This window comes from Lontra canadensis, unplaced genomic scaffold (assembly GCF_010015895.1).
Source record: "Lontra canadensis isolate GAN:19392208 unplaced genomic scaffold, GSC_riverotter_1.0 scaffold75, whole genome shotgun sequence".
NCBI classification, from domain to species: Eukaryota; Metazoa; Chordata; class Mammalia; order Carnivora; family Mustelidae; genus Lontra; species Lontra canadensis.
The window spans coordinates 7,717,019-7,743,349 of NW_022631069.1; the positions used below are offsets into that span (position 1 = coordinate 7,717,019).

Here is a 26,331-nt window from a genome sequence, read left to right on the forward strand (position 1 = left end):
TTTTACACAGGTAGTTTTGTGGAGTTTATTTTCCTTCAGCACATTTGTTGGGATAATTACACAGGGGGGCATGCGTGTTGTATGGGTCACTGAAAAGCGGTCTGGAGGTGTTCTACTCCAAGGGCAGGAGCGATGTTCTCTCTGGGGATGTGACTGGGGTCAGGATTCCAGGATGGCACACTCTCACGCTCCCTGGATGTGCAGCCAGAGCTGTGGGCCTCTCCGCCCCTCGTCCACACACCTGAAAAGGCGAAATTTGCCTGTCAGTATGCAGCAAGGAGGCAGCTCGGCTCCGAGGCCAAAATCAGATGTGCTAATGCCCGGGAAGGACTGCATAGCACCTGCCACCTGTAAGTGTCAGCGGGAGATGGAAGCTGTCACCAGTGTCCTCGTTATCACCATTAGCATTGTTGCCATTTTAATTACGATTTAGTATTCCACGACCACTGTCGTCGGCTGTGTCACTTAAAACCCTCTGCTCCTCGTATCTATTATGCTAAAGATCTACACCTCTCAGGGGGAAAGGACATGTTTTTCTCCTCTCTGAGTAGTTGCAACCAAATAAAGATAAGATATTAAAATGGTCTCATTTATGTAGCGATCTCTCTCCCTAAACGCGTAAACACTGGCAGTTCAATCATCTGGGAGTAAGGGGAGCCAGCGATGGCACAAACAGTCCAAAAGCCGAGGATGGGGGCTCTCCAGTCAACTCAGAGTTCTGTCTGCCATCCAGCGAGAGGCTGAGGTAGATCACATGGGACCAGGCTGATGGACGTATGCGAAGGGCCTTGCTGTAAGGTGGTTACATATACAAAGGCTCCAGTCGGCGTGGACTCAGTACAACATGCCCATGAAGGTCCCTCCGTGAACCTGAGAAGTGACTTAAAAGCACAAGCCTCGTGTGGGTGAACATGCTTGGCATTACACGCCCACCGAAAATACGGATGGCTCCGGCTTGGAGTCTGCTGACCGCCAGGGATGCCCGCGTGTCTCCATCCGGAGTCAACAAGAGGGGACACTTACCGGCCAACTGACCTAGATCAACAAACAAAAATAAGAACCACAGTCGGCAGTTACCGAGCATGGATTGCGTGCCAAGCATTACGTGCTCCATACGTCTTTACTCCCCAAATAACCACAGCCGTCCCACGAAGTAGCTGTCTCTACTTTGCGGCTGAGGAAACGAAGGCTAGCAGGCTGAAGCGATCGCCTAAGTTCACCAACGGGAGGTGATCAGACCGACACACAGACCCAGGGTCCAGAGACCGTGCATGCAACGGTGTCTCTGCCTGCAGTATCCGCACACACAGAGACAGGCGTGCACACACACATGCATATGTGTGCACGCTCATGTGTGCAACACATGTGCTTACACACTTGTGTTCGTGTGCACACTCCTAGGCAGATTTATATCCATCTTCCTTTCTAAGAATGATATTGGCATTTCTAGAACCCACCCAAGTCTGGCCGGGGGGTGGGGCGGGATTCATTCACAGCTTCCCTGGGGCTTGGGCCACTGTGTTCACCGGGTCTGTCTCCACCTCCCAGGCCCAGGGTAGAGTTCCTTGCCCGTGGCCAGGATCCCCTGGCTCCAGTTTCTCTCATCCCGTGGGGCATCAGCTGATCCCTTGGCAGGTACGTGTGCTTGCGCCATGCCCTTCACATCACTCCCAAATTGTCCTCTCAGTCCAGCGGTGGCCCAGTTGCAGGGCTAGAGAGCACTGGTGACTTGGGAAGATAGCTGTGATTATGGCGTGCTCTCCCCAGGACAGAACACGATGTCTACCGGGGGAAAGCAGAGCCAGAGGGGCTCAGGGCACCCGCCCGCTCATCTCTGGATGGCAGGGCTGGGGGCGTGGGTGAGAGGGGAGACCGAGGAACCCTCTCTCACCCCACCCAGGCCAGGCAGGCATGGGCCACACCAGCCAGCTCCCAGGACAAGCCAGGGCAGCCTTGACCCCAGAAGCTGCCCCACCCCCGCCTCACACAGCCCTTTGGGGGTCTGTTGCCAATGGCCCACTGCCACAGGAGCAAGGTTCCCGGCCTGTCTGGTCCCAGCCATCTCCCGACATACCCAGGCGCATGTGGCTCTGAAGAAAAATTCTTCGTAGCTGCCTTCAGATGTATGTGATCAAGGGGTAAGCCTGCCTCTGAAGCAATTGGGATACGTGTCATCAACATCAGAGCCCAACAGGAAGGGATGGGCGATCTGCACCCCTCTAGTGACATGCTGAAGGAGATTTGTCTATGTTTCTTTATTTTTTAAAAGATTTTATTTATTTATTTATTTATTTATTTATTTATTTATTTGAGAGAGAGAGTGTGTGCAGGGGGAGGGGCAGATGGAGAGGCAGAGAATCTCTAGCAGACTCTCGCTGAGCACAGAGCCCGACATAGGGCTCGATCCCGCAACCCTGAGATCATGACCGGTGCTGAGACTGAGAGTTAGACTCTTACCCCCACTGTGCCATCCAGGTGCCCCGAGAGTTGTCTATGTTTGTTAGGACAGGGGACACTTAGCTTTGGGTAGTCAGGGCTGCTGCCTCCTGTCATACAGAAGGGAGGACAGCGAGGAAGGCCCAAACCCCATTATTGCCAATAGCTCTGCTCTCCCTGTCTCGCCACCAAACCCTGAACAACACTGGACAAGTCATGTACACTTCAGGGACTCAGTTTCCTCATCTGTAACATAGGAATAACACTACAGGGTTGTCATGAGGGGGGATATAATTAACCAAGTGATGGCTGTGAAGTGTCCAACATGTGAGAACTCACCAGATTTTCACTTTATTCTCTTTTCTAAGAGCAGCTTAGAAAGCATGGGCTTGCACGTGGGGGGAGAGGGCGTGCCTTGGCGGTAGGTATCCTGAGTGGATTCAGAATTAAGAATTGTCTGTAATCATATCGCTTTGTCTCTGTCCTTAGTAGAGAGTACATCAGCTTAATCCCATTCTACAGAGAGTGTAGCTGGAGACCTCCGTCGGAAACATGCTGTCCTGGCCCAAGACTAAGGCAAGGAGAGCTGATAGCTAGATTGGTCTGGACTTTGCCAGGATATTCACCTCTGTACCTTTGTTTAAAAATAAGTGGGTGGGAGGAAGAAAAGAAGAAAGGAGGGAAGGAGGGAGAGCGAATAGGAGTAATGAATTGCCCAAATGCCGCAGGCCAACCAGGTGGCCCAAGTACCTTGCCACAGCAGCAAAGGCTCGTTTCTCTTTTGGTACTATTGCTGCCTCCTCCTTGAGGGCCCCAAGAAGGAGGCAGGGGCCCGAGGGGCTGTGCAGGCTGGTGAGCGTGATGGCTTGCCATCCATCCACATGGTTTCCCCGTACAGGCAGTAGGCTTTTCTGGTCCACTGGATGTGGCATTTCCATGGGTACAGCCTAGCTCTGGTTGGAAATGCACAGCTGCAGGCGGGTTCAGCTCCAAGGGGAGCCCTGGCTGGAGCTGAAGTCTGCTCCAGGCGAATTCTGAGGACCTTCTCAACACTGTGACCCCAAGACCATGAAGGCCCCCTGTGCACATCTGACCATACTAGGGTCATAGCGGCCTTTACTCAGGACGTGCTGTGAGATGGGACTCTGAAGTGTGTCATGTAGTACATTTCCCTTCATCTCTATGCGGATCCTGCTATTGTACCCCTCCCGGTAACCTGCCCCCCAACCTACAGAGGAGGTCTCCTAGCAATTAGAGTAAGTGGTAGTTTCTAGGGAGAAGACCCTTAATCCTGGAACCCAAACCCCAACCCAGCCGGGGAGCCGAGCTATCCTCCTCCCTTCTGCACCTGTTTGCCCAGGTGCAAAACAGGCATCAAAATGATGCCTGTTGGAGTTCGCTTAGAAATCGTACCTCCCAGGCCCTGCCCCCCACCTCCTAGTGGGACAGGTGAGGGACGGCGGCTTGGAAACCTGCAGTGTTTTCCCTGGAACCACACAATGAGAAGCCTGGCTGCTGCTGTGCCCACTTTCCCAGGGTCTTTGGGAAGGTTAGGGTCAAGCGCTAACCTAGTGGGATCTATACAGGAGGAGGCTTCCTCCTTCCCATCTATTTCCGTCAATGCCCAATGTTTAGTGCCCCCTGCCCATAGTGTAGCCCCTGTGTGAGGGAAGGCTGGGGAGAGTTTTTTAAATGCTTGGCAGTACAGTGCTTGAATCCAGACTGGTGAAGTGCTTTTGTATTGTGAATGATAACATGCAGATTAGTACAGCACAGACTCCAGAGGAGAATATGGAGGAAATGTCTAGTAAAAGTCACTGAAGTTCTATAGGTATAATCCTGGAGTGCTTCCTGGAGGAGGAGATGAATAAGCAGGATCAGGAACACCCATCAGCTTTGCAAGATGAACCTTGGCTTCCCTGCCTCCTTTCCCATACTCATGCCACTCTTGACTTGGTGCTGCTTCCTGGGAGCCTCTCCGGCCCCCATCTTTAGAGGCTCCTCAGAGCAGCTGCACCCACCTGAAAGGTGGCTATGATCTTGTGTATGCTCTTCTGCCAGGATTCAGAGCTCCCGACCACAATTCCCTGAGATTCCTAACAGGAAGCTCACAGGGAACCCTGGGAAGAAGTTGTCTTCTCAGCTCTGCCCCTACCTCACCCGCCTTTGCAAACTGGCGTTCAGGGAGTACTCACTAAGTGGCCGACACGGTGCTGAGCAGCCTCTGGGCTCCTGTGCCTCACGGGGAGACTGTGCATTGGAGGCGCCCTGTGAGTGGCGCCGATGATAGCCACACACAGCCAGTGGCGGCTGGCCTGGGTGGGAGCCCGGTTCTCGGGACCCCAGAGCAGCCCTGTGCCCCACATTCCCCAACCCTAGTCCACAACATCACACCACATCACACCACAATTATTTTTTAAATCGCCAGAAAATCCATGTGCAAGCTTCTAGCCTGAGATGCCCTTCCCGGTGGGGCCCCTTATGGGGGGGTAGGGGCACCCTGTGCGGGATGGGGGAGGGGCACCCAGTGTGGAGTCGCTGCAAAACCAGGAGACCAAGGTGCAGTGGTGACCTTGGAGGACAGCGTGGTCCAGTGAACTGAGCCGGTCACAAAAGGACAAAGACGTATGCTTCCATCCTCGTGAGAGGCCGAGAGTTCTCAAACGGACAGAACGTAGTGTAGACTTAGTGTTTATCGGGAGTGGAGTTTCAGTTTTACAGGACCAGAGATGTCCTGGAGATGGACAGTGGTGATGGTTGCATGACAGTGCGACTACTTAGTGCCGCAGACCTGTATACTGAAAAATGTCCAAGATGACCAAACCCAACCAACCAACCTGAGACCACGCCCTAAGCACCAGGGAAGAGGTGGAGCAGGTTAGCGGCTGGTCGGAGTGGGGCCACAAGAATGGGCCCAGTGAGGTCCGTGTCCTAATGCCCCCCGATGTGGGAGTATGTTGCAGAGGGGAAGAAGGCAGCAGGTGAGAATCACGGTTGTTAATCAGCTGGCCTCAGGAAAGGGAGAGTGTCCCGGGTTACCCAGATGTCCCGGTGTAGCCACAGGTGTCCTTAAAACATGGAACAGGGAGGCAAGAGAGGTCAGAGTAATGCCAGGGGAGAAGACTTGGATCCGTGTCGTTGCTTTTGAAGATGAAGGAGGGGACCGCAAGTCGAGGGATTTAGTCCATCGAGACCCATTTCAGACCTCTGACCTCCAGAACCATGAGCCCATACGGTTTTATTGGTGAAGCCACTAGGTTTGTGGTAATGCGTTCTGGCAGCCAGAGGAAACTGATAAGTCCCTGAGCAGGGGCCTTCAGAGCTCCATGGTTCCTGCCATCACAGCGTACCTCCCCCTGAAAGCTCTCGTGTTAGGCTGGCCTATTCCCAGTGCTTGAGGGATGTCCTAGGGGGTGAAGGGATTCCTCATCCCATGGGACTGCAGCAGCTCCTAACCAGCAAGCCCTAAAATAATGATCATCGTAGGAGCAAGCACTGTCCTAAGGTCTGGTTCTGTGTTAACTCATAAGCTCCTCGTAATAACTATGTGAGGTACTTACTGTTCTACTCCACTTTATAGATGAGAAAATGGAAGCACAGAGAAGGTATTCAAAATCACACAGCCTCTAAGAGGTAGAGCTGGAATTTGAAGCCAGGCTCCTGAATCTTTGCTTTCAGCTGCTACATTATGAAAATCATAGGCTTTCCGGTCTGTGGGGCCCATTCCTTCAGGAGGAAAGAGCCTGCCTTGAGGAAGAAGTCTGCTGGTTTCACTTCTTTCTTTTGGGTTGTATGAAAGCTCCATGAAACACTGCCAAGGCTCTAAGAATCAAAGCTCTAAAGAAAGGTATTCTCAGGGAAGTGTCCCTCCCACCGCATCTCTGCTCCTTGTTCCCTCTTCTTGCCACCCCTTTCCCATCCACCTCTTTTGGGTAACCAATCTCTCTCTCTCTCTTTTAAGATTTTATTTACTTATTTGACAGAGACAGACACAGTGAGAGGGGGATTACAAGCAGAGGGAGTGGGAGAGGGAGAAGCAGGCTTCCCGAGGAGCAAGGAGCCCGATGTGGGGCTCGATCCCAGGACCCTGAGATCATGACCTGAGCTGAAGGCAGAAGCTTAACCCACTTTGCATTTTAAGACACAGTATCTTAACCACCTAATAGTATGTTCAGGAGGAATTTGGAAAGCTCGGTGACAATGTGCTGGGCTCAGCTTCCTCCATCACAAGGACGGGAGCTGGGGTGGGTCCTGGATAAAGACAGCACTCCCCATAATACACTCATGGTTTGGTTTAAAGCACAATGAACTGGGAATCTCGCCTCCTATCTCACCGACAGAGCTGAGCTGCCTGGGTGTGTGCCCTCAGCGGCCTCCTTCCTGACATGTCCAGATGGCCCCAACTGAGTCCCGCTCTACCTTTGCCAGCCTTAATTTAAGGAAGACAGAGACCAGAATCCCCGTGTTGCTGGGGTAGAAACTAAGGCTTAGAGGAGTTTTTAAGTCGGTTACTCAATCACATGATTCAGCACAGAGTCAAGCCAAGAGCCCACTCTTCTTTGTTACATTCTGGTGCAGTCGTGGAGAACTGAGGGAGCGCAGGCAGACAGGTGCCCCGGAGACTGGGTGGGTCTAAGCCAGAAGCAGCTCGCCCCAGTGAGGCCAGTGTTCGCCAAGGAGCACCTTGCCTTCCTGCAGATGGAGAACTTTCCCGCCCCACAGATGAAGAATGCCTGTTTACGTGTCATCTTAAACAGTGAGGTCCCCTGCCTCGGGAGTGGTTTGGTTCAACAGTTAAAGGAGACAAGAGAGTGATGTGAGCATCTTTTGGGGGTCCTTGCAGCCCCAGGGTTTTGTTGGCTACTAATATGGGCTTTCCGGTTCATTACCACCTCAGTGTTCAAGCCAGCTGGCTGCGACTCCCAAACCCAGGCCCGGCACAACTTACTGTTTAAAAAAAACAACACCCAGAAAATAGTGAATTGCATCAAATCACCTCTCTTTGTCCTGCATTCCGGCAGCCTTTCTAAATCTGCCTACCTAATTAGCTTCTTCTTCTAACCCAAAATATGATTAAATCTGTATTAAAAATATCTGTGCAGAGTAGGATCAGACACACCTGAGCATTTTCTAAATTTAGCAAAGGACAATAGGCTCTGGGTTACTTTAATTGGGTGCGGGATTGCTGCCGGAATACATTTTAATTTGGATTTCCAGAGCGTTTCTCTCTGTCTCCTGCCTTTAAATTGCGTAGCAGAGGAAGGGGGAGCATAATGGGGCCCGTTCATAACTACCCTCCCTCCTGACTTATCTCAGAGCTGAATGAACAATGCGAGGCTGGTGGAGGAGGGGACAGGCGGGAAAGGGTGTCCCCGTTCATCCGTTCATCTGCTCGGACTCGGCTGGGCTGGGAGCACACGGAGCCTGACTTGGAGAAGGCACCAGCAGGATGGGCCTGGCTCTGCGGGGGTGAGGCAGCTGTGGGACACCAGCAGCACCTTCCTTATCACCCAGCTTTCCCGGGGAGTCCCCACAGTTCCCTCTGCTTTCTGGAACTTGAGGGAAGATGCGCTTGGTCAGGCTGAGAAGTCGCCCTGCCCTGAGGATAGGCCTGGGACAGTTGGGAAGGAATGATTTCAACCTGGGGGCAGCTCCAAGGCACTCTGTCAGTCCCTGCGCTGAAAGATGAAGAAGCTGTGCCACTCTTGTCATTCTGATGATGCCCCCCCCCCACACACACACCCAGGAGTTACAAAGGCAGGCTTCTTACAGAGGGCTTGAATGACCTCCCGGATTGCACCGATCATCCTTCAGGGAAGAAAGAGGCCTGGGTGTCCCAGCACCTGGAAACCGCCGGATGCATTCAATTTTGCTCAGTGGAGAGCTTGTTACCAACAGGGGGTAGGGATGGTAGGGGTCACCAGCCTCGAACCCAGGAGGAAGTCTGGCTGCCCCAGAATCAGAAGATGGCAAAGGTCCGGGTGTGGGGCTGGCTGGCTGGCTGGCTGGCTGGCGTGAGGATGCCCTCGGGGTTCTCCATTCCCGGCTGGAAGGCTAGAATTTTTACACCAGGTGCTTGCAACTGATTTTCAATTTGCAAAGCAAAACAAATTTGCATTAATCGGAAAAATCCACAGGAAAGACTGTTTAGATTTTAATGGAGCTGCCGGAGCCATTCAGATTCCAAGTTTACAGGAGGGTCTGTTCACCCTGATGCCTTCACAGGCTGATTATCTTTGCTTTGAAAGAGGTCCGTTGTCTGCAGAGCAGAAATTTCCTCCCCTGGCCTCTGGGCCCAGGCAGGCTGCCTTCTCTGACCTGCACACAGGGAGGCAGGGACAGGAGTCGGCAAGGGTAGGAAGGGCTCTCACAACCCAAGGCCCACCCACCACTGTGACATCTCTCCCAGGAAGAGCTGTTCTGGAGAACATTATGAGGTCTATGTGGAGCTGCCCTGAGGTTCTGGGTCCAGGACACGGGGAGGGGTGGGAGGCACCTGTGAGTTAGACTCAGGTTCTGTTCTGATGGCTCCATCCTTCCTGGCGGACCCCTGCCTGCCGCCTTCTCTGCCCTGGGGTGCCCTGCAGAGAGGGTGCAAACTCATCTCACCCCACCTTATGCAAATACAATCGGGGTGATGGATTTGTCCCCAAACCAGTTGTACCATGCCTTCCGCAGCCATTAAGGAGGGAACTCCGCAGCCTGGTCCCCTGCTTTGATGGGGATTCACTCCTGCTGCTTCCTGCTGAGCTGAGCAGAGCCTGGGCATTGACTGTGTCTGTGTTTCCCGTGTGAAGGAGGGAGGGCACGTGGAGAAGTGTTCCCTCGGAGATTTTTATGAGCAGGGGGTCCCAGCCAGCCGGGGCTCTGGGGGAGCAGGGGAGCCCAACCCAGGACCCTTTCTCCTTTCCATGAATCATGACCCCACCCCCTCCGGGCCATTCATTTAACAGGTATTTGTCGTGCTCCCATGGGATGGGCGCTATTCTAATCATCTGCAGATATGGCAGGGAATAAAGTAGGAAGAAATTCCTGCCCTCCTGTGGCTTATATTCTAGCAACTGTTGATAATGTAGAGATACATAAGAAAAAAAAATAAAAGGACCTCTGAGTACAGGAAGCAAGGTGAACCATGCAGCTGTCTGGGAGGAGGAACGTTCCGGACAGCAGGAGCTAAAGTGCCAATGCAACCAGGCCAGGGATGTCTGAAGGCCACCAGGTAGGCCAGTGTGGCTGGTGAGGGGGAGGGAGGGGGTGGGGTCGAGAACGTTCGAGGGACTGGCCACATAGGTCGGGCCTTGGAGGCCACCGTGAGCCAAGCCCCCGTATTCTAACCTCAGCTTTCCTGCTCTAACACTTAACAATAGTACCGTAATTTCTGGTTCGTTGGGGCTCTTTTCTGGTGAGCTTTTGCTGCCCTAGGGCAGAGGTACCATTCAGAGCTGCCTCTCTGCTGCCTAGCACAGTGCTTGGCGTATAGTAAGGGCTCAGTGGATGTTTGTCGGATGGACGGGGGGACAGATGGACGGATGGATGAATGGAAGGAAGGAGAGAGGGCAGGGAGAGAAAAGAGAGAGAGATGAATGTAGGCATCGCCACTCACACTTCATCCGGAAAGCCCAGGCCAGTGTTCTGTCCTTCTGCACACTTGGGAAGTAGTGACCTTACCCTTTCACCTCTGTCAAGTCCGCCACGCAGGACGACGCTGGCTATCCGTCACCTCCCTGCGTTTGGGACTTCGGTGGCTTATGGCCAGAAGAGGGAGGCATGCCCAGTCAGGGACGGGTTCCAAAGTGGATAATAAAAGGTGTCATTTTCTAACCTGTGGGTGGGAATGCAGATCTGGAGGCGAGGAGTGAGAGGAGTGAGCGGGCTCCCGTGGGGAGGGAAGAAGGAGGGACTCTGAGCCAGCTTTCCTGGTCTCCTCAGCCTGGCGCTTCCACACAATCCCCCCATGGAGGGTGCACCCTACATGCTGGTCCGCCATGATTCCAGAGGAGGGGAGAGGCCTGGAAAGTGTTGGTAACTGACTATAGGCAATAGGAAGGGTCCTGCTGGCCCCCCAAGCTCACTCTTCAGAAGGCCCAAGAGCTTTAGAACAGTGAATGTTCATAGCTCCCAGAATGCCGTTTTCTTGCTCTTTGATAATTCTGACACTGGGCCAGAAGAGACTTCCTGGTCTGTGGAGTTCCCGATCCTGGGACACAGAAGCAGAGACCTTTCTAGAAACACTTCCTAGAATCTAGCCTGGTCCCTGAAGGGCCCGTAACTGTTGGCAGAGCCCAAAGCTCTGGAATAGGACAGAAGTCAACTTTAGAGCCACTTGGAATCTTTGGGCTCAAAACACAGAGTGTTTGCTTTTGGCTGCCTGGCAAAGAAAAAGAAATGTGAGGCCAGGCTGGCAGCCAGCAAAACTGATGTAAAGAAACTTTATGTTGCGACTTGACCTCAGAGAGCAGGCTCTGGAATCAGAGACACCAGGCTGTGGATCTGTGCACTGACCTCACCAAGCTGTGTGACTTTGGGCATGCCACGTACCCTCTCTGGGCTTCAGAGCTCTTGGCTGGAAAATGGGGAGATGACAAGAGATCATTTCCACCCCACATGAGTACTTCAAGGATTACACAGGAAAGTAGATGTAAATCGCTTAGCATAATAAGCAGCCCATAGTAAGCACTCACTAAATGCTGTCTAACACCTCAAGAATGAAGACAAATGGAGGAGTGAAGGGGAAGGGGATGCGTGTTTAGAAAAGGAAGGACCTAAGGGGAAGAAAGACACCAGGCATCTTCCAGAAGGAGTGTTACTTAGAGCTGGCCAGCTTTCGAGAATGGGAGCGAATGGTGTTCTTGACCAAGGTGATGAGACCAGTCGCTGCCTGTGTCAGCCTTGAACGCTACCTGCATCAGCCTTGAACGCTACCTGCGTCAGCCTTCAATGATTGGCCGGAATTCAGAGATGCTGCTTCTGTTCCCAGGGCGGCTTTCCTCCAGCACAGCAGGGAGCCAGGTGATGGGCCCTGGTCTCACTCTGGCCTGGTCTGGTGGGCAAGCCACTTCGCCGCTCTTGCCTCAGTTTCCTGTTTTTGCGAGAATGAGGCAGGTGGGCTGCATCGCTTCCCGGGTGCCCTCGCCACCCCCCCTTGTACCTCTCAGTGGGCAGGCACCTAGAAGGCAGTAAAGAGGTCAGGCTCTGACCTCACACATCTGTACCCGAGCCCCAGAATACCGTTCCCAGCTGTGTGTGCCTGGAAGTGTTACTTGCCTCCATTTTAATCATCGGGAGGCCTAGAAGTTTAAAGGAGATAATGTATAGGCAGTGCTTAATGGTAGCTGGGGTGGGTGCACCATGGCTCAGTAAATTACAGCCATTACGGGTCCTCCTACTGCCACTCTTCTGCACCACCACAGAGCAGAGTCACGCACTCTCGTGTCCCTGCTCCTGCCCCCAACTCAGTTAAGGGAAATTACATGCCATGGGAACCACACACCACGGAGATGAATCATGCACAAACCGTTTGGTACCGAAGTTAGTGAAACCTGCTGCAGAGTTACCCTGATACATTCTTAATGGTATGCGTGATTGTTTCTGAGCTGCACAATAATTAGACATAAATGGTAAGCTAGGCATGTAAATGAAAATAATTAGTATATGTAATAATTAGGCAAAGAAGGCATTTTTGTGATCAGCTGGGAGGAGGGAGGATCCCAGGGCTGGGGGAGAGGATCAGACCTGGGGAAGGATGTGTGGGAGGGGTGGGGAGGGGGGCGGCATCCTTCTCTGCCCACAAGAGAAGGCTGGTTCCTTCCCAGGTCATGTCGGGGCCAGATCCCATTGACAACCCCCTGCCCCCCGCGCTCCGCCCCAGGTTAGATGGGCACTTCTCTAATACTAAGTCCTGGAGAAGAAAGAACACAATCAAAGGCCCTGAGGAGCCTCAGCGTGCCCCGGGGTGGGGGGTGGTGGTAGAGGAAAGGGACCCTCCCCAGCGTGAAACAATGACAGGAGCCTGCAGGCCCTCAACGCCTATCTGTTGAATGAATGCCTGCATGGAGATGTTTGTAACTGAGGAGCAGCAGCGGAAAGATAGGAGAATCTGGGGGGAAGAAGGGAGGAAGCTGGCGGGGAGCTCCGCGAACAACTTGGGAGGCCCTGGCACAAAGAGGTCAGGACTGTCTGTTTTGAAAGCAATCTGCCCAGGCGTGATTTCCTGCGCAATTAGCTGTCCTGTGCCTTGGTTTCGCGCCTGGTGAATTGGAGACAGGCCGTGATAAGGATTAGTGAGTTAATACAGCGAATACACACGGAGTCCTTAGCCCAGCCCGGTGCATGGCGCACTGTCATGCTAAATAAAGCCATTCGTTAGCCATTTTTCTGGCCCTTCCTGTTAAGTATCTGTGCCTTGTGAACATACTGACTTGATTTTCTCCAGCTCAGCAGCTGAGAGAGGGGCAGTGAAGGGGAGCTGGAGGAGCCAATTCTGACTGGGGAGCCCTTGGTGCAGAGCCAGGACGGCCCTCAGGAGCTGCTCATTCCTTCTTCCATTCACTGAGCACACATTTACGCCTACTGAGTACCCCACGTGCCAGGCTCTATTCCTGGAGCCCGGGATGCAGCTGGGAACAGGACCATCAAGGTCCCTGCCTACTTGGGGCTATGATAGAGTGGGGGCGGGGGAGATGGTGAAATTAAACATAGAGTAAGTCAGTAGGTGCTAAGTGGACAACAGTGAAGTGGAGATAGGGCAGGAAAGGAAGCCAGGGCAGATGTGGGGGTGGGGGAACCACACTGGCCCAGAGACCGTGGGTAGGTCACAGACTTTTTGCATCTCAGACTTTTTGCATCTCAGTGTGTGTGTGTGTGTGTGTGTGTGTGTGTGTGTGTAGATGTTTACTTTGTGGCTTTTCTGGGATGAAGTTTCAATTCCCAGGCGAGCTGGAAGGTGCCCTCTCCCCATTGCCCAGACTGGGTTTGCTTGGGGAATGCACTATGCCATCCAGTGTTTTACAGAAAGAAAACAATGAAATGGCCTGCCCAGGGTCACACAGCTAATAATCGGTTAAGTATTGGGCAGATCACCTATGCGCAGACCAGAAAATGCGTTTGTAAATGATTAATCGCTAACCTCTGGGAGTTGTTTACTGGTGAAAAGACACTGTACTAAGTACATGATCCTATTTTCACTTCTCGTGAAGCAGGTGCTCTTATCCCATTTTGTAGATGAGGAAACTGAGGCCCAGAGCAACAAAAAGACCTTCCCAAGGGGACACAGTTAGAACCCAGATCTGCTCCAGAGCGTGCGCTGTTAACCAATGAAATTGCTAGTTAGAAGAAGCCATTGTGGTGTCTCCCAAGTTAAATGAGGTATTTGAGTGAGTAATGCAGTGGGTAAGAGTGCAGGCTCTAAATTCCTACTCCTAGAGTTTAAATCATGGCATCGCCACTTGCTAGCTGGGTGACCTTGAGCAGGCCTCATAACCTCTCAGTGCCTCGTCAACACAGCGGGGAGAGTCACAGTATCTCTCATAGTGTCCATGTGGGTGTTCGGTGAGTTAACCCATGTAAACCATGAGCACATTGCCTGACACAGACAAGCGTGATACGTGTCAGCTGTGACTTGCCAGTACCCAGCCCCTCCTTCTAGTGGCAGATCCATCTGACCTGCTAGGGGAGTGAGTATCAGAGTGAGCCCAGGCAAGGGATGGGTGTGGCCTGGTGGGGAGTTTTCTCTGATGGCGACCCCTGACCCAGGCAGGACCTAGAGCTGGGCTCTGGCCCCTGGACTGTGATGGGCAGTGCCCACTCTTGATCAGGGGGGCCCTCTGGCTTCTCCCTCTCTGCACGAGAACGTGACTCAGACCCCTAGCCTAAGTGTGCCACGATGAAGGCAGACTTGACCTCATCCCCCAGAGAAACCCACGGCCAGGGCCAAGACCTATTTGTAGTTGGTCTAGTTCAGCACGTCTTGGTGTCTGGCATGATATGGGCACACATTCTGGGGTTGCCAGTGCCCAAGGAGAGGCCGCTCACAGCCTTGGCCGGGGGCAAAGGGGTGTGGGCAGCCCTGTGTAGGAAGCCAGGTCGGCTGGCCCCTTCCTTGCTCTGCCCCGTTCCCCACTGGTCAGTTGACCACAGAGGTCAAGGGAGCATTTGCTGTAATGTCTGAATCATCGCCTGACACGTGACCAGCATCATGCTGGCTCCTGGACACAGAGGGTGGCCCGACTGTGGAGACAAACAGTGAAGGCCTTGGGGTCAGGAAGGCCTTGGCTCCACGGATCCTTCCTCAGAAGCGCTCCCTTCCTGAGTGCACCTCCATGTGGGGCCTGGCTCCCGCCCCAGGTAGGAGATGGCTGGTCCGGAAGGTGGATGCGCGTGTCCCTCTCAAGGTCATAGTCAGAAGCAATATGTTTCCCCCTCCAGGGAAATGAGAGAGTCAGGTGCAAGGGAGCCCATGTCTGGAGGGAAGACAGGCAGGCTATTATTTCTCAAGTGCACCGTGTCCTGGAATAAGCCAGAGCTGCGGCAGCCCCGACATCTCCGCTCTTCCTAAACTATAATGGTCTGAGGATGTCTGAGTCCCGGTCCTCCACGTTGGCAGAATCCTCACGGGGAGGACTTTGCTCGGCACAGGAGGCCCTTGGCTGTGGGCTGGGGTGGCTGTGGGGCGGCTCCAGAGCTGAGCTCCCAGCTGGGGGCGTGCTAACGGCCAGCAGAGAAAACCCGTGCCCGAAGTGGGAGCTGGAAATGCTTCTGGAGGATCGGGGCAGGCTGATGGAACCCCAGTCTCCACCTCTCTGAACTGAGCATTCTTCAGGTCTCGTGTGCCCAGGAACCTTCCCCGCTCCCAGAACATCGCACCCACAGCTGCGTTAAAGCACCTGGCGCACGCTCTGTCGCCATTTGTTGAGCCGTCCCCAACCTTCTCTTCCAGGCTGTGGGTTCTTCGGAGGGACGGTGCTCTCCTTACTCACCTCTCTTCTGCAGTCCCACCCTCCGGGCCTGGCCCAGGTGGCTACCGGGTGTTGTGGACGGGATGCGAATGGAGGGAGGAAGGGAAACGCAGTGCAGAGCCCTCCTTGCTAGTGCCCACGGGAGCCATCTCCTGGGACCGCTCAGGGACAGGGCAGAGCCCGGTTAGGGCTTGCTGGTGGTCCCTGCCCGAGGGCATGTCCCTTGCCTGAGGGATGGCTCTTGGATCTCTTTGAGATTTGAAATCTCAGGCCCGGAGCCTCTGCCTCGCAGCTGGTCACTGTCATGTTCTCTGGCCAGTGGTGCTCACAGTGGCACTTCTGCCCATCCCACTGCCTGCCTGTGGCGCGGGAAGGTGGGGGCAGGGTGGGGGCGGTGTTCACCTACCTGGGCAACACGCCTCCTATCCTTCTACTGAGGGGCTTAGAGCTTCCAAGGAGGTAGCGAGGCCCCTCCTGGCTTTTCACTGACAGAAACGTGCGCTGCTTCCTTAGCTGGAGGAACAGAAATACATTTCCAAGATGTTGACCCAGGTGTTAGAACGCCGGAGATTAGAATCCTGGAGATGAAAGTGAAAAGGTCATGCGCACGTGCGCGCGTTCACACACACACACACACACACACACACACGACTGTGTGTCAAGGTCCTATATCGTTGGAGAATGGGAGGAAGGGATTTTGGGACCCAGGATGGAGGAAGAATATGGGATGGTTTGGGGGCACCTCTCAGCTTTTCCCACTCGCCCTGTATTGTGGAATGGGATGGCGATGACTGGCTGGATAAGAGATGCAGGCGGGAAGCCACCATAGAGGGCATGCTGGCTGTTCAGTGCTGTCTAGCTTCATGCTCTCATAGCTACCCCAGGGAGCCTGCCCTCTTCACTCCACCGTGGTGGTTCTCAAGACTGTCTGAGCCTGGAGTCCAGAGGGTCCTACAGAACGTGTCCCGGAGGGGTGGAGCTGTAAGGGGCTCTCGTGGCCCAGTGTTCCAACCCCTTCATCTTAGGGGTGGGAAACGGAGGTTGAGAGCTCAGGGAGCATGGCTACCCAACAACGAGGGCAGAGCCAGCACAGAACCAGGCCTGTCGACTCGTGCCCAGTGTCTGTTGAGACCCTGCGGGGATGATCACGTGCGTGGACACGTGTGCACCTGCTTCACCCCCAGACGGAAGCCTTAAGCGTGAGGTCTTGATCTGTTTCATCACAGAGGAGACACTCAATCAACATTGATTGGATACTTCCCATTGCTGTCTCACTGAACCCTCATATAAAAACAGGGACTGCTCTTCTGTAACTGAGGAAACCGTGACTCAGAGAGGTCAAGTAACTTGCCTCAAGTCACACAGCTGCCACCTGCTAGAACAGAACTTGCATACAGATCTGACTTCCCAGCCAAAGGCAACAAGCACGGCATCAGCATGCGTCCTGTATGTTGGGCACCGATCCAGCCCCTTCCATGTCCTAAATTAATTCTTCTCACCACCTGGGAGATAAATGCTGTTATTATCCCTTTAAAGGCACAGAGAGCATAAGTGTCTTTCCCACAGTCATGCAGCCAGTAAGGAGCAGAGCCCTGGTTTGCACCTAGGGTCTCTGACTCAGAAGAACTCATTCTCAATACTATGCTACACGTACTCAGTAAACATCATTGAATGAATGCCTAGAATGGAGGAACCGCGGGGGGGCTCTTCACCTGGGCTCTCGGCACAAGGCGCTGCTCAGAGTCCCTGCTCTGCTAGCCACGACCGCTGACCACATCGCCTGTCCTCTGAACACACACTGAGAACCGCTTAGCTGTGTTGGAACTGGCTAGAATCTTCGTCTGACCTTGAGTTCAAGGCAGATCCCTCTGACCATCTCCCTTTCTTTCCAGGTGCTACTGCCACCCTGCTCAGGAATTAAACATGACGCCCCCCAGGGCCTTGGGTTCGCTACACCATTGCTGCCTTTGTGTTCATCTTGGACAAATCAGGGCTGCCTGGGAGCCCTCTTGGGCTTCAAGGCAACAAACCGTCAGAGACAGAAATGTCTGCAGAGTTGAGTTTTTCAGCTGCCTTGAGGAAAACACACCCCTGGCTGTTGTGGTAACTTGAAATTGTTTAAAAAATAGTTGCTTACCTACACGTGCTTTCCCGCTGTAGTCTCTACCGTAATGCCTTCTATTTCAGCACTCACCTTATCTCCCCAAGAGTCCTATTGATGTTCCTAACAACTCTGGGAGAGGCGAGGCCAGGATGCCTTTTCAGCTCCAATGCAAGAAGGGAAAGTCAATTCTGGCCATAATCAGTAACTGCTCCTATGCAAAGCCTGGGACAGATCAGGAGGTTGACGGTGCCATAGGGGGTAAACATCACCAGGGAACTGTTGGGAGATCTGTACTCTGAACCTTTACTCTGCCTTTATTGACTAGCTGTGTTACCTCAGGCAAGCCACTCAGCCTCTCTGGGCCTCAGTAAAGTGAGATGTTAGGACTAAGACTATTTCTGAATTAAGACATGGCAGCTGAGATAACTCGGGAGTACTTTATTCATGGTGGTAAAGAGTGAGAAGCCAGACTGGGGGTGGTGAGGTGATCAGGGATTAGCAGGAAGCCGCTGCTCCTGGGGGGTGGGGGGTTGGTGTTGTAGGAGGCCTCCCACTGGCATCACTTAGCAGGAGGCAGAATAATGATGGCTTGTCTGGAGGGAGATACCCCACAGCCTACCAGGTCCTCGCCTCCCCCCAGCCCCCCAGGCTTCTGCCAGTCCTTCCCATCGGCTGAATCCAGCTGCAAGCCAGTTCATCCTGGAACCTAGGAAACGCAGCACGTGCAAGACACGGTTCCGAGGGCCAAGAGGTGTGGGACCAACATTCTCTCTTTGCCTGAGTTCCTTCATCTGTAAAATGGGATGAGGACCTTGCCTGTCCCATTGTGTCATTGGGAGGGTTCTATGAGATAAGGCATGCAAAGCCCCGGCCCGACATGTGGGAGCATGACCGATGGATGACAACTCTTAATTATTAATATCCACTGATCCTGTCCTTTGTAATGGGCTAGGTGTCTCTGATCATGTTGAGTGCTATGCTTCCCACAGGTAGAGTGTGTGTCCTCAGGACCAGGTGAGAAGGAATCTGTCATTCATTCACCAAACCGTGGATACTAACAAGTGATAGACACGGGGCTAGTTCCATAGGGCGTGGAAATGCAGACTATGAGATCCAGGCAGAGACGGCCGATTAAATCTTAGCTGTTGGGTCAAATGATTTTTTAAATAATTTTTAAAATTAGTTGCAAGATTAAGGGTTTTGTCTAAAGAGCTCACGTTTCCCACTTCTCCTGCGTATCTTTCTCTTCATTTCCTTCCTAAAGGCCACACAGCCCTTCTCTGCCTTCTCTTGACTCTGGCTTAGCGAACACTGAGCATCTAGGGGGACTTAGGCCTGAGCTGTTGGAGTACCTTACTTCTTTCCCGCACAGGTCATTCTGTTTGTCCCCGGAGATCCATTGTCTACCCTTAAGCCTCTGGGTCTCCTCTATGCCCAGGCATCCAGGTGAGGCCCAAGCAGGGGACCTGAGGGTGAAAAGAAGAGAGACTGGGTTATTTCCTCCCTTCATCCTCACTGTCCTGGGCACTGCTCCATGTTGAGCACTCCTGCCTGGTAGCCCCAACTCCTTTGATCAGACTTTTGGGGCTCCCTCCCCTGCTCCATCAGTGAGGGGCTAGTCCCATTGCTGGTCTCTGGGTGCCAGGGCATCCCTGATTGACCCACCAGGTCCTGCCCCACTTCTGCCAATGATCCTTCCCTCTGAGCCTCTGGACCTTCTGAGATGGGGTTTGGTACCTGCCTGCCCCTGACCCAAGCTCCTTTGAAGCAGAAGCCCCTTGAAGAGGAGCTGTGATCCCGGTGGTGGTTTTGCAGGGCCTTCATGCCACAGGGCTGTACTAGTGAATTCCAGTGGAACTTTCTTAGCCATAGCCTTGGGCAAGTTACTCTAGCCATCTGAGTTTCTTTCCTCCATTGGTTTACAGAGTTCAGAATAAGAGTAGAGAGAAGAAGATGGTAAAGTGTGTGGAGTCAGCCCCTCATATATAGGGTTTGCAAATGAAGGAACTGGGACAGGAGGATACCTTGCCAAGTCTGCCTCCTGGGGGCTAGGAAATGGACTAAGTCACAGGCACAAGTCTCGTGGGCAGTGACCTCTCCCCAGTGGAGAGTGATCTCTGGGTGGAATGCCAGGACAGCCCCATCTGGTAACAAAAAGGAAAGGGTTTGTTTCCTTGGGAGGGTTTTGGGGTGCGTGTGCACACACACACACACACACAGCTGCTGGTGGCGTGACGGGGTGGGCTTTCAGTGTGAGTGTGGGGCTGACCACAGGGAAGGGATGCTCCACCAGGACGCACCAGCCCTGGGTGGGACCCATGGCGGGGGCTCCAGCCACCCCTCTCGCTCACACTTGGCCTGCGGTGTTCAGCAACGAGAGACTGTTTCAGAAACAGGAGAGGGAAGAGGAGGAAGTGCCCACCACGGGAAGCCTCGAGTGCCGCCAGGCAAGCTGGTGCTGGAGTTATGTGCAGTCCATACGCCAATTTGCTTTGTCATTGCCTGGCTATTTTTAGAAGCCACTGGCGTATCTAGGAAACCGGAATCTGTTGACTGTGTTTCTTCAGTGTTGGGGGGGTGTGATTATTTCCCAGAGATGCCGAAGGAATGTGTGAGGTGGGGCTGTGGGAAGGCGACCTCTCCTCCCCGGGTCAGGGCTCACGTGCACATAGTGCCCACAAGGCCCCCTGCCCCTCCCACGGCGTTTGTCTCTGCCCACCCCGGGGTGAGGCCAATGTCCCGGTGACCTTTCCCAGATGGAACATCGGCAGGGAGGAGGGGCCTCCGTTTTAGCTCCCAGCTGGAGGGGCCAGTGGGGTCCTTTCCCCCCTTTCCACCCCCCACCTCATGCTCCTGAAGATATCAGGTAAGCATTTGTCTAGGGCCCTGGGGACCAGAGCTGTCCTGTGCTCCCTGGTCCCAAGGAAGAGTAGGAAGTAGAGAAGAGAGGGGACGGCCCAGCAATAATCTGAGCTTTGAATAGGAAACTTGGAAGTTTCTTCCACCTTGCTCTACCCAGTCCGGCTCCTTCAAGGGCAGTGTCATTCCTCCAGATGCGACCTAGAATCCAGAAAAGAGTGGCACTTGTTTCAAATCCGGTCAAGTCCTAATGGTCCAGAGATGCCCTCTCGGCAGGCGGGGGCTGGGGGGTGCCAGCTTTAGTTGGGTTCAAACTTTGGTAAGACTGTGGTTGAGGGGACTCTACCATGGATTTGCCAGAAGAACGTTAAACTGTGAGGTTTTGTACTTGTCAACATGTAAATTTGCTCTGCTTCAGAGACAGCGTCAAATCAGGGTTGCTGACCACTTTGGGAGGAGGCAAAATGAGACACTTAGAATAAAATCCAAACTCTTTACCTTGACCTTCCAGACTTTATCTGATGAGGCCCCTCCTCCTCCCCAAACCCATCTCATACCATTCCGCCTTGGCCTCAGGGTGTTAGTGTATCAGTCCTTCTTTCTAGTCCTTGCACATGCCGATCTCATGCCTGCCTCTGGACCTTGGCACTGACTGTTGCTTCCACTTCCTCCACATTATCAAAGGGCAGCCTCTTCTCATCATTCAGGTCTCTAGGGAATGTCATATCCTCAGAGAAGCTTCCCCTGAGTACCATATCTAAAATTGCCACCCCCTGCCACACACCCACTATCAGTCTGTCTGGCCCCATTACCCTCTTTTACTTCATTCTTACACTTACTACCTAGATTTCTCTACTGCCTCTCTTCCCTGAGCTCAGTAGCAGCTTCCTTCAGCCCTTTGCAGAATTCCTCTGTGGCTCCCCAGACCATGGACTCACCACCATCCCAGCCCTCGCTGGAATATATGGAAAGTATCCACATGCCCGTTGTCCCCATAAGGCCACGAGCTCATTAGGGGTGGAGCTGTGTCTTTATCTCCTCCTGACCAACACTTAGCACAGGGCCTGTCAACCCCAGGAGACACTAGAGAAACTTCCTTCTCTCCCAAGCCCCACTCCCATCATCCCACATGCGACATGATTTTTCAAACCTCTTTTCTTGTTTCCAAGTCTCTTCCCAACACTCTCCACACTCACTCAAGGGACACTTTGCTCCAGCCTTCTTTTTTGGTCTCCTTGTCGTCTCAGACATCACAGCTGCACAGCACATTCCAGCTTACAATGAGGTTTCCTTGTGTGTGATCATTTCTTCACATCGAAGTCACTCGTATCTCCTCTGGGGTCCGGCCCGGCTGACATCTCTCAGGTAAACCTTTTCTGAGCACTTATTATGGGCCGTGATCGGATTTGGATATTTTCCGTTTTAGTCTTCTGGGAGCCTACCAAATCTGTGGGATGGAACAACCTCATAAAGCAAGGGGATAAATCCCTAGGGCTTTCAGCCTACCATTCCATAGTAAGGCCTACTTGTGTTCCAGACCAGCCTTCTCACAAATGTGCCCACCCAGACTGGTCAAAGTTCAAACACCCTCTATGGCTGCAGGGGGTCCTTAGGGTGGGGGGAGTCCATATTAAAGTGGAAAGGGAGGATGGGGTAATAGTAAGTACAGTGGTCCGGGATGGAGACCTCGGAACCCATCCTGTCCATCCTGTGCTGTCTTTCTCCACCTCAGCGGAGAACTCATCTGCCCCGGCTCTTCCCAAGGCCGTGAAAGGATCATACACAACCTGGTGTCCCAAACACCTTTGTGAGGAGAAACAGAAATGTGAGGGCTCATTTTCTCCCTGAGAGTGACTCCCTGCCTCCCCGCCCCCAGCCCGACCCTCTGGTCATGTGAACACCTGCAGCCTCTGAGGCCACCGGGCATTTTCCCACAACCCCTCCTCCAGCCAGGCCAGGCCCCCGTTATATAGTCTCAGTTCTGTTCTGTAATCATTTAAGCTAACGACAATAGTGAATACTTACTGAGCATGTATTATGTGCCAAGAGCTCTTCTAAGCACTGTGCAGGGTTTAACTCGATCATTACAACTTTGATGGAGATGAGGGTGGGGTCTGACATGCTACCTCTCATTCCCAGTCTCAGTGCTCATGGTCTTTGTTTTCTTGCCGTACTCCACGAGCTTGGGCCTTCAGCGCAATGGTGAGTGGAAATGGTGAAAGCAGACACCCTTGCCTTGTTACTAGTCTAAGAGCATCCTGTCTTCCACCATGAAGCACAACGCTAGCCATGGGTTTTTTTATAGATGCCTTTTTCCAGTTGAGGAGGTTTGCTGAGAGTTTTTTTTTTAATCATAAATGGGTATTATACTTGTTAAAAGTTCTTTATACATCTGTTGAAATGATTATATGACCTTTCTTTTTTTAGTCTATCTAATGTGATGAATTACACTGAGTATTTTGTGTAGAACTGATATTTTATCTTCCCTAAATGTTTGGTAGAAATTATCAGTGAAGCCTCTGTACCTTGTTTATAACATTCGCTTATCTTTTTGAATTGTGTAGAAGCTGTAGTGAAGTTTAGTCTTTGATGCCTCCTATCCGTGATTTTGTCTTTTTTTTTTTTTTCCTGATTGGGAGTTTTCCAATTATACTTATTTTTTTTTTAAAGAAAGAGCTTTTAGTTTCATTGAATTGGTCTTTGTTTTTCTATTTTCTATTTCATTGATTTATGCTCTTTACTGTTTCTTTCCTTCTGCTTGCTTTGCTTTTAATTCTCTTTTTTTCCTACTCTCTTGTAGTTAGGTGTTTTTAGATCATTGATTTGATACTTTTTTTTAGTATAAACATTTAATGCTATAAATTTCTCTCTAAGCACTGGTTTAGCTTCTACTTACTGTAAAGTTTGATATGTTAGGTTCATTTGTATTCAGTTCAAAATATCTTGTTTTCTTTGTCACTTTTTCTTTGACCCATGGGTTATTTAGAATTGCATTGTTTAATCTCTTAATATTTGAGGATATTTCACATATCTTTTAAAAAAATTTCTAGCTTAATTCTATTGTAGTGCAAGAGAAGGCTTTGTATTATTTCAATCCACTACAGTATATTGAGACTTGTTTTGTGGTCTGTCTTGGTGAGTGGTTTATATGTACAGAAGACAAGGTGTTTGGTGAAGTTTTGTAATTATGTCAGTTGTGTCAAAAAAGTTGATGGGATGGTTTGAATCTTTACATTCCTGCTGATTGTCAGTCTACATTTTCTATCAATTACTGAGAAGAGAATGTTCAAATTTCCAACTATAGTTGTGGATTTGTCCATTTCTCCTTTCACCTATATTAGTTTTCACTTATATCATATCATATATTTTGGATCTCTATTAATAGGTACATCTACATTTAGGATTGGAATATCCTTTTGATGAATCTATTCCTTTAGCATTATAAAATGTCTCTCTTTATCCCTGGTAATAGTCCTTGTTCTAGAGTCTACTTTGATGTAGTCACCCCAGTTTTGTTTTGATCAGTGTTTGCTTGGCCTTTTTTTCAATACTTTTCTTTTAACCTGTGTCTTCATATTTAAAGTGTGTTTTAGGGTGCCTGGATGGCTGAGTCAGTTGAACATCTGACTTTTAGTTTTGGCTCAGGTCATGGTCTCAGGGTCATGGGATTGAGCCCTGTGATGGCTCCACATTCACTAGGGAGTCTGCTTCTCTTGCTCTCCCTCTGTCCTTCCCCTGCTTGCAATCTCTCTCTCTTTCAAATAAGTGGATAATTCTTTAAAAAAAAAAAAAAGTGTGTTTCTTAGAGGCAGCATATAGTTAGATATTGATTTTTTAAAATCTAATATGACAGTGCTTCCTAGTTGAAGTTTTTAGTCCATTTATTAGTCCACTTATATTTAATGTAATCATTGATATCATTGAATTTAAGTCTGCTATTTTGCTGTCGATTTTCTAATTGTCCCACATGTCCTTTATTTCTGTTTTTTCTTCTTCTGCCTTATCATGTGTTAATTATTTTCATGATTCCATTTCATTGCTATTGTTGGCTTATTAGCCATACTTCTCTTATTTTTTAGTGATTAATCTATGGTTTACAATATGTTTTATTGTAAATATAAACATATTTTATTGGTTTTAATATATCATAGTTTATCTTAAAATAATATACTACTTCATATGTAGTGTAAAGAATCTTATAGCCATATATTCTTTTTCTGACTCCTGTCCTTTGTGATATAGTTGTCATACATTTTATTTTCACATTTTATAAACTTCACAATAGTGAAAATTTTTTTGTTCTAAACAGTCGACATTTTTAAAGAGATTTCAAAAATGAGTAAAAATGTATTTCAATTTACCCACATATCCATTATTCCCAGTGCTTTTCATTCCTTTGTGTAGATCCAGATTTTCATCATTTTCTTTTATCCTGGAAAACTTCCTATAACATTTCTTAAGCAAGACTGCCCATGATGAATTATCTCAGCTTTAATTTGTAAAAGGATTTATCCTGCTTTCATATTTGAAAGATATTTTTGCTGGATATAGAATTCTAGATTGATAGTTTTTTCTTTCAGTGGTTAAGGTTGTCACTGTGCTCTGGTTTGTGTACTTTATGTTAAGAGGACTGCCACCTGGCCTTTGCTCCTCTGTATATAATGTCCTTTGTCCACTGGCTATTTTTAAGATTTCTCTCTCCCTCTCTTTCTCTTTCTTCTGAAGGGAGAGGGAGAGAGAATCTTAAGCAGGCTCCACACCCAGCATGGAGCCTGATTCAGGGCTCCATCTCACAACCCTGAGATCATGACCTGAGCCGAAATCAAGAGTTGAACACTTAATCGACTGAGTTACCCAGGCACCCCATAAGGTTTTTTTCTTTATCACTGGTTTTCGGCAACTTGGGTATGATGTGCCTTTGTGTAATTAAAAAAAAAAAGTTTATTCTTTTGAGAGTTCACTGAGCCTCTTGCATCAGTGAGTTTATAGGTTTTGCCAGTTTTTGAAAAAAAATATAATTTTTTTCAGATATTTTTCCTGTACTCCCTTTTGGGGAGAAGGGGTCCTCCAATTATATATCTGTTAGATCACTTGATGTTGCCCTATAGGTCACTGATATGTTCATTTTTCAGTCCTTTTCTCTCTTCTCTTTATTTTTTTTAAAAGATTATTTATTAATTTATTTGACAGAGAGAGAGACAACGAGAGAGGTAGCACAAGCAGAGGGAATGGGAGGGGTGAAGCAGGCTTCCTGCTGAGCAGGCAGCCCACTGTGAGGCTTGATCCCAGGACCCTGAGCTGAAGATCATGACCTGAACTGAAGGCAGACACTTAACCAACTGAGCCACCCACGCACCCCTCTTCTCTTTATTTTGGATATTTTCCTATTGCTTTATTTCTAAATTCACTGACCTTTCCTCTGATGTGTGTGGTCCCCTGTTAATCTCATTCATTATATTTTTCATTTTAGTTATTATATTTTTTTTCATTCTTAGAAGTTTCATTTGGGTCATGTTTATATCTCCTATTTCTAGCCTCATCATGTTCATATTTTCTTCCACATTCCTGAGCATATGCAGTATATTTGCTATAGTAGTTCCAATATTCTTGAATGCTAATCATGTCATCTCTGTCACTCTGGGTCGTTTTCTATGGATTAATTTTCTCTCTGCCATTGGTCACTTTTTCTGTTGTTGTTGTTGTTGTCTTGCTGGACTTCATTTTTTCTATTAGACGCCAGATGTGAATTTTACTTGACTGGGTGATGTTTTTCTTAAAGAGAGTGGTAGACTTCATCCTGGCATGTAGTAACTTGGGATCAGTTTAATCCTCAATGCTTGCTTTTATACTTTCTCAGGGTGAGTCTGCAGCTATCTTTCAGCACCACTATTAAGATACTTGCTTTCTGAAGACACTTTCTGATGCATTTATTACAAAATATGTTCACCCTGACTTATGGGAACATGAATTCTTCCCAGC

General features: G+C 50.5%; 1 protein-coding gene and 1 long non-coding RNA gene across 3 annotated transcripts in view; one reads left to right on the forward strand and one right to left on the reverse strand.

The window, feature by feature from the left end:
* Nucleotides 1–26,331, forward strand: part of KCND3 (potassium voltage-gated channel subfamily D member 3) — a 208,193-nt gene that overhangs the window by 51,182 nt on the left and 130,680 nt on the right. The window lies entirely within an intron of this gene.
* LOC116881586 lies at nucleotides 18,128–21,694 on the reverse strand. The gene is made up of 3 exons (XR_004385451.1): nucleotides 21,503–21,694; nucleotides 20,482–20,553; nucleotides 18,128–18,199 (listed from the first exon to the last, which is right to left on the reverse strand). It is a non-coding gene; the product is annotated as an uncharacterized LOC116881586 (long non-coding RNA).